The sequence below is a fragment of the Primulina tabacum genome, chromosome 3, assembly GCF_025594145.1.
Source record: "Primulina tabacum isolate GXHZ01 chromosome 3, ASM2559414v2, whole genome shotgun sequence".
NCBI lineage: Eukaryota > Viridiplantae > Streptophyta > Magnoliopsida > Lamiales > Gesneriaceae > Primulina > Primulina tabacum.
Window position 1 is genome coordinate 23323059 of NC_134552.1, and position 13907 is coordinate 23336965.

The window sequence follows — 13907 nt, forward strand, 5'->3', positions numbered from 1 at the left end:
CGCATATTTTTGAAACTTTTTCCAAATTTTCAAGACAATTATCAAATGTATTCCCAAAAACAGTTAAATCATCCATGAAAATCTCCAAACAATTTTCAACCATGTCGCTAAAAATGCTTAGCATGTATCTTTGAAATGTTGCTAGGGCATTGCATAATCCAAATGACATCCTTCTAAATGCAAATGTTCCAAAAGAACATGTGAATGTAGTTTTATCTTGATCTTCGAGTGCAATGGGAATTTGATAATAACCTGATTATCCATCAAGAAAACAGTAGTATGGATGACCTGCTACTCTTTCTAAAATTTGATCCAAAAATGGTAATGGAAAATGATCTTTTCTAGTGGCGTCATTTAATTTTCTATAATCAATACACATCCGCCAACTAGATGGGACTCGACTTGTAAACAATTCACCTTTTTCATTTTTTATCACTGTGATGCCAGATTTTTTTGGAACTATTTGTGTTGGGCTTACCCACTTACTATCAGAAATACGGTAGATTATCCCAACATCAAGTAGTTTGAGAACTTCAGTTTTCACAACATCTTTCATGTGTGGATTTAATCTCCTTTGTGGTTATTGAGATGTTTTTGCATTTTCTTCTAAGTGAATTTTGTGAGTGCAAATTAGTGGATTAATGCCCTTGAGATCTTTTAGTGTCCAACCAATTGCATTTTTATGTCTTTTAAGCATATAAACTAATTTACCTTCTTGATCACTTGCTAGTTTGGAAGAAATTACCACCGGATATGTTTAATCTTCTCCAAGAAATGCATACTTCAATTCTTCTGGCAATGGTTTTAACTCCAATATGGGTGGTTCGTCTTTGTTATCATATTTTGCCTCAAATTCTTTCTCTGATCCTGGTAACGAGTGATACCTGATAAAATCATCAAGATCAATTTCAATATTTTCTTTAACAGTTTCAATTGAACAAATATCTATTGATCACGAGTACTCCCTTCTTGAATGTTTTCTTCCACAAGAGTTTCAATAAAATTTTCATCTTCACTTTCATCTCCTTTGTCATGTGGTTGCTTACAAAGATTAAAAACATTAAGATCCAAGGTCATGTTACCAAATGACAAATTCATTATTCCATTCCTGCAATTTATAAGAGCATTAGAAGTTACTAAAAATGGACGACCCAGAATTACAAGAATTGCATTACAAGCTTCGATAGGTTGTGTATCTAAAACTATGAAATCGACAGGATATACAAAGTTATCAACTTGGACCAACACGTCTTCTACCATACCTCTTGGCACTTTAACAGATCTATCGGCAAGTAAAAGTGTTACCGAAGTAGATTTTAACTCTCCTAGATTGAGTTCTTGATAAACTGAATATGGAAGTAAATTCACACTAGCTCCAAGATCAAGAAAGGCTTTCTTAATCTTTCGTTCTCCAATAATACATGAAATAGTAGGACAACCAGGATCTTTGTATTGCAAAGTATTATTATTTTGAATGATTGCACTTACTTGTTCGGCTAAAAATGCTTTCTTTTTCACATTCAATTTTCTTTTCACTTAGCACAAGTCTTTCAAAATTTGGCATATGATGGTACCTGTTTTATTGCTTCTATTAAAGGAATATTAGCTTTTACTTGTTTAAAAATATCATATATATCAGAATTCAAATTTGATTTTTTTGTATTTTTCAATGCATGAGGGAATGGTGGTGACACTGTCTGTTGAACCTCCTCTTCGCAAGTTATGGGTTCCACTTTCTTATCCTTTGGAGTTGATTTATCATCATCTTCACAAGGTTCAGAATGGATTTTTCCACAACCTTACCACTTCAAAAGGTAATAACAGATTTTACCTAATCTATCGGTTGAATTCCAGAAGTTTCAGTTTGTGAATGATGATCCTTGAGATTAGGCTGTGGTTGTGAAGAAAATTTACCTTTTTCATCAACATTAAGTGCATATGCAAATTTAGCAAGAATATCTTTCAAATCTGTCATGGTTTGAACAGTTTGAGTATTGATAGACTCTTGCTTTGCGATGAAAGAATTCAATAGATCTTCAAAGTTCCTTTTAGGTAGAGGAACATAGTGTGCATAATTTTGAAAATTTTGTTGATTTTGGAAATGTGGTTGTGAAAATTGTGCAGCATTATCATTCCTGCAACTAAAATTTGGATGATTTCGCCAACCTGGATTGTAATTTTGAGAAAATGGTTCAAAATTTGGCCTTTTGAAATTGTTCAAAACATTGGCTTGTTCATGGAGACATTCTTTAAAAGAGGGCAAAGTGGGACAATCTTTTGTAGAATGATCACTTGTATCACAGATGTGACACGCAATTTCTTGAACAGATTTTAATTGACCATTTTTTTCAATTCAAGTGCCTCAACTTTTCTTGCCAAAGAGGTAAATCTATCTTGGAGATCATGTTCATCTTTGAGGGTGTACATACCTCCACTAGATGTGGGAGATTGAATCTTGTTTGATGGTTCGATTGTACCTATAGTGTCCCAATTTTTAGCATTTTCAGCTAATGAATCAAGATACTCAATTGCCTCGTTTGGATCTTTATCTTCAAATGTTCCATTACACATAAATTCAACAATTTGCCTATCTTTAGGTGTTAAGCCTTCATAAAATTGAGAAACAACTCTCCAAATTTCAAAACCATGATATGGACAAAGATTAAGAAATTATTTGTATCTATTCCAACATTGATAAAAAGTTTCTCCTTGTTTTTGAGCAAAAGTGATGATTTGCCTTTTGAAAGAATTTATTCTATGAGATGGAAAAAACTTTTTCAAAAATTGTTGTTTCAATTCATCCCAAATTCAAATGGATCCCGATCTAAGATTTTGTAGCCAAGTTTTAGCTTTATAGTTTAAAGAAAAAGGAAAAAGCTTAAGTCGAATGGTGCGAATGGTGTTCATGCTACAATTTAGATCATAATATGTGTTGCACACTTCTTCAAACTCTCGTAAATGCATGTATGGATTTTCAGAATCTAAGCCATGAAAATTTGGTAAGAGTTGGATAATACCAGGCTAAAATTGAAATGAGATGCATCAGGGGGAAAAACTGAAGGTGCACTAGTACGTGTAGGATTCATGTGATCTCTAAGTGTTATTCGTCTATCATGATCATGTTGAGATTGAATTTCATCTTCATTTTCTTGGATGGATTTTTCCGCCGTATTTTGTAAAAATAAAGGGCTATTTCGAATGAGTCGACCACTAAGTGTACGTGACCAAATGCTCGTTCAAATGCAAATGCAAAAGAATAAAAACACACAAAAGCAATAAAAATTCAAATAAAGAAAAATAAACTAAAAACAAAATTAAATAGACATGAAATTAAATTATACTTCCCCGGCAACGGTACCAAAAACTTGTTGCGACTTTGATTGTTGCACTCCCAAGAGCAGGTTGTCCACAAGTAGTATAATTCGATGAGTCCGAATAACGTATCCACAGGGAAGGCAGGTTGTCCACCAGTAGTATAATCTATAGGGAAGCTAAGGTAATTACAAGTCCACTACAATATCTTTTTTTTTTTTTCTTTTAATGGTTAGAATCTTTAATTGGTAATTTTTAATTGTTCAAATTTTAATTTAAGTAGTTGAGATTAAAGGATCCACTCTTGATATTTTAATAAAGTTATCATTAATGAACATTATTGAAATCCACTTAATAAAATGGTTCCAATATTGTAAGGCCCGAGAATTTGATTACCGTAATCGGAAATGATTTGGGTATATTTACCGTAATCTGAGATTAATCTGAAATGATTTGGCAATAATTAATACGAATTATGGGTAGGTGAGAGGTGAGTAAAGACGGAACAGATCAGACCGGGACAGACAAGAAAAGACACGAATTAGGTGCGAGGGAGGTTCCACTCATGCACATGCGCGATGTGATGCGCGAGCTGTGCGCGAGTTGGGCAGAAGATCCCGCGCATATGCGCGGAGTGATGGCGCGCATATGCGCGAGCTGTAGTATGCATTGTGCAGAGAACCTCGCGCAAATGTGCCGAGGTGAGGCGCGCATATGCGCGAGATGCCGTGTAGACACGCTCCAGGGCTTATCGCCTCGCGCATATGCGCGGAGGAGGGTCGCGCATATGCGCGAGACGTGTTGCATGTAGGATGAGCCATTTGCTTTACATGCGTGAATGTGTATATATATATATATATACAAAACGTACGTAATCCATCAGAATGAAGAAAAAAAGAAAGAAAGGAACGGAAGAAGCAACTTCTGATTTTGATCGAGATTTACGAAAAATCCGTCCAGTTAGATTTCTAATCCGAGGGCAGCACCGTGTTCCTAGCAACGACAGCTACAACTGGACGTAAGTTTTGTTACGTTTAGACATGTTCTGAATTATGATGTTTTTGGAATTGAATACACGTCCTATATGATGTTCTTGACATGTTAGACATCATAGAATTGAAGTCAGATTAAGAAACGGACTGGTTATGTAATTGTTATGATTTTCGAAAGATATTGATTGAGATTTGATATCAGAGTTGTGTTATTACTGATCTCAAGTGTACAAGATTTGTATTATTATACTGGTTTGTATAATAGATTGATTCCATTACCTTCCGTATTTTAAAGAAAAAAATTTTAGACCCTGTTTATCTTAATTGATAATTAAATCCCAAAGATGATTAGCGTCCGGGTCCTCACAACAGGTGGTATCAGAGCGATAGATCCTTTAGACTGAGATAGAAGAGAATGAGCAGGGTAGATTGAGTTTTCCTTCCTTGCATGTGATTGCTAGCATGAGAATTATTTTAATTTGATTGACATTGTGTATGCTAGCATGAGATTATGTTTTACTGCTTTGAAATACATGGTTACCTGATTATCTGATTTGAGTTGGTATTATGTACTATTGAGTATGCATCAGATCTGATTCATGATCAGCAGTAAGATGATATAGAGAGAGATCGGAACAGATTTGTAGTATTTGAGTACTAATGTTTTGATAAGCAGATATACATCCACGGAGAATTCCAGAAAGGGGTAGTACTTCGACTGAATAGATAGAACAGATAGAAATACAGTTGAAAGAATTTCAGTTATTTCAGCCGCCGATTCTGAGTGGTACTGAGACGTCTGAAGATTGTGAGAACTGGTTTGATGACATAGAAATACTGTTTGATTTACTTGATTATTCAGATGAGCAGAGAATTAAACTGATATTTCACCAGTTATGAGAGACTGCCAGGAGTTGGTGGATTACAAGTAAAAGAATGCTAGAACAGAGAGGTACAGTGATTTCGTGGGAAATATTCAGAACTGAATTTTATCGAAGATTTTTCTTAGTTTCGTACCGGGAGGACAAGAAAGCAGAGTTTGAGAATTTGAGACAAGGTCAACTGAATATTGAAGAATATGTTGCGAAATTCTCTACTCTACTGCGTTTTGCTCCTCATGTAATTGGGAATGATGAAGCTGTAGCGGATCAGTTCATCAGAGGATTGAACTCGGAGGTAGTTGCATTGAAGAATATGCAGCGACCTTATCATTTCGCTGATGCCTTGAGTAAAGCGAAGAGAGCGGAGGCGAGTCTGATTAGACAACTAAAAAGGGTGTGTGCGATGCAACCCCAGACACAGCAATCCCCTCTCCGATTTGATCGCGGCAGCACGAGTGGAAAGCAAGATTTGCTGAAAGCTCGAAAGAAGCCATTCAAGAAGTTAGGGAGCGGACTGAGCGGTTCAACTAGCTCCAGTGGTTCCAGCCCAAGTTATGCTGGAGTGTATTGCAGGATTTTCGGAGGAAAACATTCCACAGAGCAATGCCAGAGAGTGACTGGTAGTTGTCGTATCTGCCGACAGCCGGGACACTTCGCTAGAGTTTGTCCCCAGAGAGATTCCCGAAGATTTCAGGGATCAGGACCATCTGGTGGTAGTGACCGAGGAACAGACCCAAGAGGCACTTGATGATATGGTGGCAGGTACTATTCTTTTATGATTAGATTGCATATGTATTGATATATACTAATGCATTCTCTACGATTATTTTTGACTGAGTTGCATTGATATATATGGTATCTGTAGGGTCTGTATTGCTGTAGTATTAATTTTTGTACCTTCTGGGAAAGAAAAATTTATATCAGAAATTTCTGTGAAATATCGTATACTACAGTAAGATGAGAATAAGATTGAGTTAGATTATGATGTACTTGTATTTCTGATTTGACCGCATTATTGATATTAATATGCTGAACAAGTACAGAACTATTATAGATTCCTTTCAGGAGAGTATAAAATTCAAACCAGATATCGCTGATGAGTAAAGACTTCACGGTAAGGATTCTAGATTCAGAATTCCTTTGATATCTGTGTTGACTATGACTCGATCGATACAGAAAGGAACAGATGGTATCCTTATATATTCAGTAGATGTACTGAAGGCGAGTCTAGCATTGGCAGATTTGCCAATGATGTATGAGTTGGCTGATGTTTGCCCAGATAAGATTTCAGATTTGCTTTATATCAGAAAGATAGATTTCAAAATTGAATTGAGACCAGGTACTGTGTATTGTTTTAGAATTCAGTACAGAATGATATTAAATGTCCAGAATGACACTGAATGAATTGAAAGAATTGAAAGATCCGTAGAAGAGTACCGACCAAGAGTTACATATGATTTAGTATTTCTCTTTGGCATGTTTCAGTATGTTCAGAGATATTCTGATGATTTCATGCTCGTTGTATCTCTGATATTATGATATATTCGCAGCATCTGATTGATTGAATCGAGTAACTGAAGATTGAATGGGATATTCTGAGAATTGTGATTTTGTATACAGAAATTATTCAGATAAGAATCTTGCTTGAAACAGATTGTATTCAGAATATGCGATATCTGAAGTTAGTATACTGATTGATTTTGACACAGTTGAGATTATGATCAGTTACTGAGAACGATACCGATATCAGAAAGATCAAAAATTTCAGAAAAGTCAGAAATTTATTTTGTATGAATTGACAGATTATCGTATACGATTGTTGTTTTGTGTATGCTTGAGTATTGATATATTTCTACAGCCGTATTTGATACAGATCAATGTGAACCGTTGAGATTATATACAGTTCAATCCGAATCAAAGTTGAATTCGAGAATTTCAGTAGATCAGAAATATAATCAAAATGTTCAGAGCTTAATTTCAATAATCAGAACAGAGCATCGATCATAGTGACAGATATGTGATTTTACGGTATGAGAATGATTATCTTGTGATGTCAAATGTTTCAGAATTGTACAACAGAATTTGATATCGATAATCAGAACCGAATACCAGGTAGGTATTTTTCTTAATTTATATTATTAACTGATTGTTTATACCAAATAGTTCGAATCTAAAATTGACAGATAGTGTCAGAAACGCACAGAAATGGATTCAGTAGTCGTTCAGGTAACAGAAAGTATATGATAATTCGAACAGACAGTTTTGATATAGACAGATTAAATCAGTTATGATAGAATTTATACGGAAATGTTGGCAGAACTTGTACTGAAATGTCTGAATCGCCAATAAATGAAGACAGAAAGATAGAAATCAGAAGAGTTATTACAGAATTTGTATATTTCTGACTAGACATGGGAGTATATTTCGATGAATTTCGTAATGAGATCACTGTAATACTTTCCAGATTGTGATGTAATATGATTTTGATTGACAGATTGTTCAATCTAGATTTATTAGTTTGTACCAGATAACGTACAAACATGACCAAATGACACAGATCGATGTCAGAAAAATTGTCAGAATAACTAGAATGCCGAAGTAGAGTATATCAGATTGTGATTTTGCTTGATTTTGTGCTTTTGGCAGAATGTATAGCATGATTTTATCTATGGTTTATAGATTGACGGATAGTTGGAATGAACTATCTAGATATTGGAGGATATCCAGGAACTGTAGTGCTGGATTTTAGCACTAGTGACCTGATGTCTTGTCACTTTATGAATTACTGTATGATGATAGCTATCAAACGAGTATTGAGATAGCCACAGATAAGACATTGTACAGTGAGTACTGCAGATTTCCGCTGAATGGGAATGATATTACGGTGACATTTGAGATTGAATTTGATAACAACTGATGATATTGATTCGGTATGAGCTGCTGATGGGTATATACGGATGTTGTATAGCCAGTATTTGCAAGTAATTTTATCAGAATGGTTTGATAGAATGAATTTGCTGAAGTAACCTCTTATATACATTTCTTCCTTATCTAAATTGATTGCTTGGGATTTCGAGGACGAAATCATATCTTAGAGGTGGAGAAATGTAAGGCCCGAGAATTTGATTACCGTAATCGGAAATGATTTGGGTATATTTACCGTAATCTGAGATTAATCTGAAATGATTTGGCAATAATTAATACGAATTATGGGTAGGTGAGAGGTGAGTAAAGACGGAACAGATCAGACCGGGACAGACGAGAAAAGAAACGAATTAGGTGCGAGGGAGGTGCCACTCACGCACATGCGCGACGTGATGCGCGAGCTGTGCGCGAGTTGGGCAGAAGATCCCGCGCATATGCGCGGAGTGATGGCGCGCATATGCGCGAGCTGTAGTATGCTTTGTGCAGAGAACCTCACGCATATGCACCGAGGTGAGGCGCGCATATGCGCGAGATGCCGTGTAGACACGCGCCAGGGCTTATCGCCTCGCGCATATGCGCGGAGGAGGGTCGCGCATATGCGCGAGACGTGTTGCATGTAGGATGAGCCATTTGCTTTACATGCGTGAATGTGTGTATATATATATATATACAAAACGTACGAAATCCATCAGAATGAAGAAAAAAAGAAAGAAAGGAACGGAAGAAGCAACTTCTGATTTTGATCGAGATTTACGAAAAATCCGTCCGTTAGATTTCTAATCCGAGGGCAGCACCGTGTTCCTAGCAACGACAGCTACAACTGGACGTAAGTTTTGTTATGTTTAGACATGTTCTGAAATTATGATGTTGTTGGAATTGAATACACGTCATATATGATGTTCTTGACATGTTAGAAATCATAGAATTGAAGTCAGATTAAGAAACGGACTGATTATATAATTGTTATGATTTTCGAAAGATATTGATTGAGATTTGATATCAGAGTTGTGTTATTACTGATCTCAAGTGTACAAGATTTGTATTATTATACTGGTTTATATAATAGATTGATTCCATTATCTTCCGCATTTTAAAGAAAAAAATTTTAGACCCTGTTTATCTTAATTGATAATTAAATCCCAAAGATGATTAAGAAGATGATTAGCGTCCGGGTCCCCACAAATATATATTAAATAATCATATTTATATTATGTTATATATTATTATCTTATAAGTATATAATATATACCAAAACTTGTAAATGTTGTCAAGTATTTATTGTGCTATATATATATTTGTAAACACTAAATCAAGGTTCCCATTTTAAATGTTTGGTAAAACCAAACAAACATTTAAATGGTACCAAGAAATTAATATTATGATATTAATATATAATAAATCAAGGCATCCACTTTAAATGATTAGTAAAACCAAACAAACATTTAAATGGTACCAAGAAATTAATATTATGATATATTCATATATAATAAATCAAGGCATCCACTTTAAATGGTTGGTAATACCAAACTAACATGTAAATGGTTCCAAGAAATTAATATTATGATATAATCATATATAATAAATCAAGGCATTCACTTTAAATGGTTGGTAATATAACACTAACATTTAAAAGTTCCAAGAATTTAGTGTAACATATAGCAACAATAAATCAAAACTCCCACTTATAATTAGTGTATAATAATACTTAAAGAAATAAAAATAACATAAAAAATAAATAATGATTAAATAATATAAAACTTATATTCTTACCTTTTAATAACCTTATTATCATGCCAAGAGTTTCACCTTTTCATCTCAACTTTGGGAAGTTAGCTACTCATTATTCAAAGTGTAAAACTTTGAATATGAATTTAACATGCTAATTATATTTAAATGAAGAAATAAAAGAAAAAAAAGATAGAAATATTATGAACTCAAAGGTTTGTTCATAAAATGAGGGATATCTCAATACATTACAATGCACCCCTATTTATAGCTAAATTTGGGGAGACAACCACAAATAAATATTATTTTTTACACATAAGTCATTATTGGTGTTCCAAGAAATTAATATTTTAATACACATCACTTTTGAAAATCTTCTCATCCGAATTTTCTTCTCCACATAAAACAAAACATGTAGATATCTGAGTTGTTTGAATTTTGGTATTTTTTTTAATCATTTGACCAAATAATTTGAGAGATATGGTTAAAATGCTAGAGCATGGTAAAACTGCCACTTCTTTGGTAACTTTATTTGTTTCTTAATTTGATCCCACTTGTGAGAAGATTTTTATCTCATGCTTGCCACCAATATTGTAGATATTAACATCAACTTTCTACAGGTCCAAGAATAATCTTAATCCCATTTGCAACGCCAAGGTTATTCTTGTTTTATCGAACCTGTAAAAAAATAGTAAAAACTTATAATTACACAAAAACTTATATTTTATACAATTTATTATAAAACATATAATATTTAAACATTTAATAAAACAAAAACTATATAGTTATATTATAAAACATTTAATTAATATACAATTTTTTATCTTTATCACTAATCTATTACATTTGTTGATTTCAGTAGTACAAAGTACTTCAGCATGAATCTAACTAGGACCTGCTGGAATCATCCCCCTCTCTCTTTGCATGATCATGAATTGTGAAAGGGATGATTCCTCAGACTGTCAAGAAAATACTCGATCTATAGATCGATATATTTCTTCGAAGTGTTCATCTCTTGGAAAAGAATGTCTTCAGACATCATCTTACGAGAAGATGGAAGTTGTCTTTGCAACTCATCTTCTGAATCAGACTCTGGAGAAGACTCCGAGAGAATATTTGCATCATCCATTTGTTTTGATTTGTTATTTGTGTAAATGACTTAGTTTGTAAGCTTGCAGGTATTTTATAGAGCCTCGGGGAAGCTAAAGATACGGCTAAGCTGTTCACATACTGCACGAATATCAAGAGTCACCTGTCTTTCCATCAGATCTCGTATCTTTGCATTTATTAGTTGCATTAATTGAGAGGGAACTTTATTTTATTCTGAGTATTTATTTTCCGTGCTTTATCAGAAGCAGAAGGAGGTTTGTCTTTTCGATAAAACAATGTGTCTACTGGTTTTTATCAAGGTGCTGAAAATATTTCAGTACTTCATGACTTCCAGTAGATATTATAATAAGACGACAAACCCTCTTCTGATTTTCTTTAGTAACCTCTTGGACATCCCGCCTATTTTAGTATATTTTAAAATTTTGGCGTATCTAACACTCTCTGCTTAAATTTTCAAAAACTGAACCGCAAACATACTGACACGTGTATGTTTCACCGACGGCTGTACATTTTGAATATTAACCGCCTTTTCGATTCCATTTCACCTTTTACGATTTCAGACTTTTGCTTACTAGCTACTGCTTTCTCTCGCATTCATCTACTATAGAATCTACTCCGAATTCTTTTTGCTTGCAGAAATGGCTGGAGCTTACACTCTAAATGCTTATCAAGTCAACTTTGCATCGGTTCTGACCTTCAAAAATGAGAATCTTGTTAAAATGTTCAAAGCAATTGAAAAATGTGGTCTCCGAATGTTTTTGGAAGCACCTGCTGTTATTTACAAGACTAATCTCTTGGATTTCTACGCCATAGCAACCGTCGAGGAAGGGAAAATCATCTACTCCCAGGGAGGTGCATCTATCTCCATTGATGCTGCCCTATTGGGATTGACCTTCTTTCTCCCATGCTCAAGTATCTTTGACTTTCCTGATATTTCTAAGGAGGAGATGTCGGCTGCCCTCGTCACTTTCTTAGCTTCTGGAGAGGAACTCGCTCCCTCTTGCTTAAAGAAGCTTCTGAAAATGGAATTTCAAGTGCTTGCCGATATTGTGGCAAAGACACTACTGGTCGAAGCTGGTACTTTTGACAGGCTGACTAAGGAGAAGGTACAAGTGTTGATGGCCATCACTTCTGAATTTAAGGTGGATTGGAGTGGATTATTGTTTAGAATCTTGAAGGATATGGTTGTGAGGAAAGCTACCGGTTTTGCTGTTCAGATCAGCGCGATGCTAAAGGACGCTGGTTTTCCTCACACTTCTGAACATGATGCTTCATTTGTAACAATGGCCGATGCTACCAATGTACTTTCTTTGAGGCCAAAGCCAACTGTGGCCGAGTTTGTTGTTCTAAAAAAAGAGGTTGGCGATGCTCAGACTGAGGCTCAAGTGCCTCAGAAGAAAATCAAAAGAAAGAGAGTGGTTGTCTCCATTAATTCGGATAAAACAGTATCAGAGGAGTCTGCTGCTCCAATCAAAGCATCACTACCTGCCACCCCTAGCAAGAAAAAGGTTCACACAGTTCTCCATCTCAAGAAATCAGCAGCCATTACTGATTTAGACATTGTCCCTTTGAGACAGGTGTTTCCAGAAGCCACCGAGTCCCAACAAGAATCTGTCCCAGTTTCAAAACCAGCAGTCACATCTGCTGCCACCACCTCTACTTCTGTCCCGACTTTCAGAACCTTGTCTGGAGTCGTTATTCGAGAATCAACTGCAGGGTCTTCTGCTTTTAGACCCGTGCTGACTGTTCCCTCTTCAGACAAAGGGAAAGGAAAACTTGTTGCAGAACCACAATCACTTGGCGCCAAATCATCTGTTCATACTGCTGTTGATCTTCACTTGGAGGAAATTGAGAAATCTGCCAGTGAAGACATATCTTTCTTTGATGATAGGCATAAGGTTCGAGTTTTCCATCCCATCACATTTTTCAGAACACCAGGTGCATATGGTAAAATGGTAAAGAATGAAAAGAATGTGTTTGATCTTGCCAAAACTGAAAATGTGATTGAATCAATGAGACGAAGAAGTTTCATTCTTGAGCAGCTGAAACGACAGGAGCTGGAATCAGTTTTAAAGACTCTTCAGTCTAATTTTGACGCTATGATTCCCACTGCTGCTCAGGATCAGAATGTGATCCATATTTTGAATGACCGACTGAGAAGTGATAAATGAGAAACTTCTTGCTCAAGAACAGACATTTGAAGAGCCTGTACAGTATTCAGTAGGCTACATTCAAGACTTTACTCAGCCTAAGCCAGTTGAGGAAATGACTATAGCTCTCTCAGAAGCTAAGGTTTCCAGTACTCCTGCATCTCCGAAGCAGCCTACTCAATCATCATCACTTCTTTTTGTTCGAGAATTGGCTTCGGTGGATGAAGTTATTAAATCTATCTCTCTTATAGTCTCTACTACACCAGAAGTAGTTCAAGATGATGATGTGGTCCAACCATAAGATTGAGCAGCAGACCAACCCTTGGCAGAATCAGAAGCTGTCCAATCTCTACCGAATTTGGAGGTTTTCTCTGCTGAACATCAAGCGAAAATGGAAGCTATTCTAAATGTTCAATCTGAATCTAATCCAATCAGTGAGCGACTGGAAGCCACGGAAGCTGCACAACCAGATGAAAGTGCAGCTATTGAACAAACTACTGCTGGAAGCACTTCTGCAGAACAGACTATTGCTCCTTCTACTGCCTTGATTCTCCCTCCCTCAAGATCTCCTGCTCGTAATAATCAAATTGAAGCAATCAAACATCGTATGCTCGAAGGAACACCTTCCCCATGCAGAAGCACCGTTTGATCTTGAATTCGAGATAGATATTCTGAGGAGAAATCTTGACAGTCTGTCCGAGGTTGTTAAACAATTGTCTTTTGAATGTGCTGGTGAGGTTAGTGCCACCAGATTCTTTCGTGACCGCATCTAAAAGGAAGTCACTCGAATGGCAGAATCTTTGGCCAAATTG

At 35.7% G+C, this 13907-nt stretch overlaps 1 pseudogene; it reads right to left on the reverse strand.

The window, feature by feature from the left end:
- Positions 1 to 945: 945 nt before the first annotated feature.
- LOC142538603 (uncharacterized) lies at positions 946 to 10964 on the reverse strand (annotated as a pseudogene).
- Between the last annotated feature and the right edge of the window lie 2943 nt (positions 10965 to 13907).